At 46.7% G+C, this 6,127-nt stretch overlaps 1 pseudogene; it reads right to left on the bottom strand.

The window, feature by feature from the left end:
* Positions 1-325: 325 nt before the first annotated feature.
* LOC116910534 lies at positions 326-1,169 on the bottom strand (annotated as a pseudogene).
* Between the last annotated feature and the right edge of the window lie 4,958 nt (positions 1,170-6,127).

Raw genomic sequence — 6,127 nt, 5'->3', positions numbered from 1 at the left:
AGAAATGGTGGGTGGCTCTGTCACCACCTCCCTAGAGCAAAACAGCTGTCAAACCATCAAGGAGCTTGTCACGGAAGGGAGATGGGGAAATATAATATACGTGTGTGTGTGTGTGTGTGTGTGTGTGTGTGTGTGTGTGTGTGTGTACAGATGTGTAATAAACTTTACACATACTAATCAGTAGGAAAAAGTGAACAGGTATTTAATGAATTACAAGATAACCTTGTAATTACAAAAATTTTAATATTGATCCCATATCTGCAAGAGCTGCAATTATTTTTTAACTTTGTAATTATATTTATGTACAGAAAACTTAAGTGTACATTTAACCCAGTTTAGTGGCGAGTTCTTTAGCCTTTGCCTTTTCCAGCTTGGCAATGCGAGCCACAGACTTAGGATCCAGGACGTTGCCTCCCCAGTGGCGGCGGATCTCGTCGTATCTGTCATTGTAATTGGTCCTAATAGCTTCCACCAGCTTAGCCAGAGCACTGTTCTCTTCCGAGTTCACCTGTGTGAAGGCAACAGTGGTGCACGTCCTCCTGTGGACCAGGCACCCCAGCCTGGCCTTTCCCTTGATGATGTAGTAGGGCACCCCCATCTTTCGACAAAGGGCAGGCAGGAAAACTACCAGCTCAATGGTGTCTACAAAATGGGCAATCACCACCAGTTGAGCCTCCTTCTTCTCCACCAAGGTGGTGACCGTATTGACCCCTGCTCGGAGGATAGGTGATCTCTTAGTTGGGACGTCCCCTCTGTCAGCAGCTTTCTTCTCAGCTCAGGCCAGCAGCCTTTGCTTCTTCTCCTGCTTTGTCTCTGACCTGTACTTGTGGGCAAGCTTAAGCAGCTGAGTCGCTGTTTGCCTGTCCAGAGCCTGGGTGAACTGGTTGACTGCAGGAGGTACTGTGAGTCGCTTATAAAGGATGGATCTTTGCTGCTGCAGCCTGATGTAGCGGGGCCATTTGACCAAACATGTGAGATCTCTTTTGGGCTGGGTGTCCTACCCAATGCCGAAGTTCTTTGGCTTTTTCTCAAAGAACTGACCACCTTTTTGGCCTCCTGTCCCTTGACCACGGCGGGGGTCGGGACCACCTTCTTCCCCTTGGCCTTCTTTCCTTTGGGCATCTTGCTTGGCTGGAGGAGAGAGAAAGAAGCGGGAATTGTGGGTGATAAGTAAGCGGCAGCGGAGATCGTGAGACAAGAGCTGCAATTATAATAGCTCAACTACTGGATGGCATAATTACCTCACGCCTACTAGAGATTAGTCAACTCTTTAAAAAAAGATATATTTATTTTATGTATGAGTGCTCTCTCTGTGTACAGCTGCACGCCAGAAGAGGGGTTCAGATCCTACCACAGATGGTTGTGAGCCACCACGTGGTTGCAGGGAATTGAACTCAGGACCTCTGGAAGAGGACCCAGTGCTCTTAATCACTGAGCCATCTCTCCAGCCCTGGGTCAGGTCAACTTTAATTTGATTATAGATGTGTTGGCACAGATAGTTTTTTTATAAAGCTTTACAAATCTTTGTCTGAGAAAAGGGACGATATAACCTGTCAAGGAGCTTGCGAGAACCAGATACAGAGATCAAGTTCAGAGGTAAATTGAAGCAATTTAAGAGCTACAGAGAGAATGAAAAGGACACTCGCAGACGATGGATTCAAGGCTGTCTTAAGAAGGAAGGGAGTGGGCTGGAGAAATGGCTCAGTGGTTAAGAGCACTGATTGCTCTTCCAGAGGTCCTGAGTTCAAATCCCAGCCACTACACGGTGGCTCACAACCATCTGTAATATACATTAGATAAATAAAAATTAAAAAAAAAAAAAAAAGAAGGAAGGGAGTTCCTGAGGAACAAGGTAGCAACATGAGAATAAAGGGCCTAAGGACATTCTAGAAAATTCCATAAGCCCCATAATCACAGCATCGGGATTCGCGGGTGAGAGGATCTGTAGTTCAAAGTCATCCTGGGTGCTCTCTTAATTTGCTTTCTGTTTCTGTGATGAGCATCGTGACCAAATGCAGCTTGGAGAGAAAAGGGTTTTGTGACTTACACTGTGACATCGCATTTCTATGGTCAAAGGAAGTCGGGGCCGGAACCTGAAGTCTGGAACTGAAGCGGAGCATGGCCTGCTCTCCCTGGCTTGCCCAGTTTGCTGTCTTCCACCCCCAGAGAGAGAAACGCTTCCATATCAATCGGCTGTCAAGGAAATGCCCCGCAGCCTGGCCCACGAGTCAATCTGATGGCATTTTCTCGTAGATGCCAGGGAGTTTCCATCCCACTAGGTCTCAGCTGAAGGATGACCGTAGCTTGTGTCAACTTGGCAGAAACCAGCCGAGCAAGCACGGGTGTGTCATCCAGTTTGAGCGATGCGTTATCTGGGCGGCATTAACTCCTGTCTTCAAGTAAGAAAAGAGAAAGAATAAAAGTTGTACAAACTGCCAAGTCAGGATTCAGGGCTGTGTAGGAAGAAGAGGATCCCGACCCCACACCCAAATCCAAATACCTCTAGATAAAAGCAAGCCAGACATGGCAGTCCACACCATTGATCCTAGCACTCAGGAGGCAAAGACAGGCAGATCTCTGTAGGTTCCAGGCCAGCCTGAGATCCAGGACAGGGCTACACAGAGAGACAGTTGATGATGATGATGATGATGATGATGATGATGATGATGATGATGATGATGATGATGATGATGATGATGATACTAATAAGCCAACCTAACACACACATGTCATACGCTCACACACAGAAATAAAAATTTTAAATTGTTTTAAAAGAAAATAAAGCGGGCTGGAGAGATGGCTCAGTGGTTAAGAGCACTGACTGCTCTTCTAGAGGTCCTGAGTTCAAATCCCAGCAACCACATGGTGGCTCACAACCATCTGTAAAGAGATCTGATGCCCTCTTCTGGTGTCTGAAGACAGCTACAGTGTACTCATAGACATAAAATAAATTAAAAAAATAAATAAAAAAGAAAAAAATAAAGCAAATAAGCACCAGGTTTGGAATACTTTAGTATCTACAAACCTCCGTGTGCATGTGTGTGTGTGTGTGTGTGTGTGTGTGTGTGTGTGTGTGTGTGTGTGTGTAAGTGAACTTGGAGGCTAGGTGTGTGAATAAAAGTGAATTTGGGGCTGGAGAGATGGCTCAGTGGTTAAGAGCACCCGACTACTCTTCCAGAGGTCCTGAGTTCAATTCCCAGCAACCACATGGTGGCTCACAACCATCTGTAATGAGATCTGATGCCCTCTTCTGGTGTGTCTGAAGACAGCTAGCTACACTGTGCTTGTATATACATAAAGTAAATAAATAAATAAAAAAAAAGTGAATTTGGAGAGATATCTCAGAAGTTAGTAGCACTTAACTGCCACACACATAACTATTCACACTGGAACTCTAGTCCCAGGTCTCCCATGCCTTCTTCTGACCTCCACAGACACCAAAACACCTACACATACAGAAGTAAATAAAGGTCCTGAAAAAGGGAACTCGCTTAATTTTCTATGTGGGTGTCTGTGTCTGTGTCTGTGTGTGTCTGTCTGTCTGTCTGTCTGTCTGCCTGCCTGCCTGCCTGCCTGCCTGTCTCTGTTGGTCGGTCTGGTCTGGTCTGTATATATATAGTCACCATGGAATCTCTGTGTGTGTGTCTGTCTGTCTGTCTTTGTGTGTCTGTCTGTGTGTGTCTCTGTGTGTCTGTGTCTCTGTGTGTGTATGTGTCTGTCTGTGTGTCTGTCTGTCTGTTCTGTATATATACAGGCACCATGGCATGTCTGTGTGTGTGTGTGTGTGTGTGTGTGTGTGTGTGTTTGTTTGTGGGTGTGGGTATGTGTGTGTGTGTGTGTGTGTGCGCCTGTGCCTGTGCGTGTGATCTGTATATATATACAGACACCATGGCATCTGTGTGGATATCATGAGGCAGCTCACCAGAATTGGTTTTCTTCTGCCATGGGCATGCTTGGGACAGAACTCAGGTCGTGAGGCTTGGCAGCAAGCCCCTTTACTCTCTGAACTGTTTCACAAGCTCCAAATGTTTTCTGGAGGAGACCCAACAAAGTTGCTTAAGTTTGAGAAAAAGGAAGGGACTTCTCAAACCGAGTCCTCCTTCAAGGGGCATAAACAGCATGCAGACAGGTACCACTGTGCTGTGCATCACATGGTAGTCATGACTCAGGTCCTCTAGGGAGCATTTAGAAGTGCTGTCTTGAATGAAGTCACTGTATCGGGACAAATGACAGCTCCAACTCAGTTTGATCTGGGAGTCCAAAGTGACTTCAGGTAAAATAAACATGTTTGCAGTCTGGGGTATAAAGCCCAGTGGTGACGCTACTGTGTGCCATGCACAAAACCCAGGGCTCCATCCCTAGGACCTTAATAAAGAAAACAAATACCAGGAAACTGCACAAGAGGATGGCCCCTTGGGTCAGTACAGAACACAGCGAACACCGAATCCCCAAAGGGCAGACAACAAGTAGCAGCAAGTAATCACGATTGTTTGTTTGTTTGTTGTTGTTGTTGTTTGTTGGTTGGTTGGCTTTGGGGATTGTTGTTTTGTTTTGTTTTGTTTTTTTCAAGAGTGGGTTTTTAAGGAAAAGGGGGGAGTCTGTGTTATGGTGAGTTGGTAAGCCCTGATTGGACATGCTAGCCAATAATGAATTCTGATTGTTGGACCTTGATGTTTTGTCTCAGGAATGAGTCAATGGCCAAATAAGGAAATGGACCCCGAGGGCGAGCGTTAGGACTGTAGTCTAATGTTCTTTAGCAAGGGGGAGAAAGGTAAAAGGGGACATCTGTCAGTGCCATGTTTGCCAGGCCCTTCAGGGACTTCCTGGGATCCTGAGAAACTATCTGCATACCTCATATCCTTGGCAAAAAGTTACCAAAGTGAGGGGAGCTGCCAAGCACAAAAGACTCGTTCGATCTTTAAACTACTGCTTAGAAGAGCAAAGAGATTACTTCTCAATGTGCTTAATCCAGTGTGCAGTCGTTGGGACCCCTTTGTCTTAACTGCTCTAGACGACCGGTGCTGAAATGCGGGAATAAACCGGGTTTCTTGGGATATCCACCGTGTATGGTGGGAAGTGAAAGTCAGGTTGCGTCTGTTCAAAAGCTCAGACTGGCTGATAATTAGCGGTGTCACTCAGGACTCTGAACTTGATCTTCCTCACCTGTCAAACGAAAGGTTTGGGCAAACTCAACGGAATGAGAATTAGTCCAAAAGTGCACACCCTGTGGGAATTATGGGGTGTGTGCTTGCTTCTGTATTCCACCTCCCTCTTCCTAGAGTGGAGCTTCACCTCAGAACCAGCACCCCCCATTGTTCATGTGGCGCCTTGAGTCTCGCTAGAGTCTGCTGGGCAAATCAGCTAACAATTGCATCGTGGGGTGCTGTCCTCTAGGCATTTGACACAGAACAGTCATGCTTGCCCGCACCCTTGAGCCCCTGGTAGGAGTCAGGGAGAGCCATCTGAGCGAGCCTCACTGAGCCTCTGCGACCTCCCATCTGTCTGTAATTCTGCCACAGCTGTGCATGATCTTGAATTGAGAAGGATGGGAGGTTAAAAGAAGCAGAGACTCTAGGAAGCTTTTGAGAGGTTATTACCCATGCTGGGGTGGGACTTTTCCATGACACAGTCGTTCTGAGGTCACCCCTGCTCCTGTAAGTGACCTCCTCACCCACACTTCTGTAAGTGACCCCTCACGCACGCTCCTGTAAGCTGTCCAACAAACTCTGGCTCACCACGATGAAATTAGATGGAATCGTTACTTGGTCTGTTGTTACTGCCCTATCTCGAGTGAACACTTGCTCGGGTCTCTCCAGGCAACATTAACACAACAAACTGCAAATATTTTTGGGCCACGTAGCACAAGGGGGAAGGGGCACTCACTGTGTTTGGATGCTGGGAGCCAATATGAGAGCTGGGCTGGAATGCGGTCTGCCGCTGGCTTTCTCGTCTTTAGTTTGCTACATGATCTTAGCGGATCCTTTTAATGTCTCTGATCATGACCTGTAAAACGTAGATAAGCAGAATCCTTGGTGTTCTGAGATGCGATGGATGGAAAAACAGGAAAAGCTGCATCCGGTGGCTGGAGTCCCTGAAATGTCACATGACACCATACCTATTGACCCGA

The sequence above is a fragment of the Rattus rattus genome, chromosome 9 (assembly GCF_011064425.1).
Source record: "Rattus rattus isolate New Zealand chromosome 9, Rrattus_CSIRO_v1, whole genome shotgun sequence".
In the NCBI taxonomy this organism is placed as follows: Eukaryota; Metazoa; Chordata; class Mammalia; order Rodentia; family Muridae; genus Rattus; species Rattus rattus.
The sequence above is the reverse complement of the archived record's forward strand: the minus strand, read 5'-3'. Positions and strand labels throughout refer to the sequence as shown.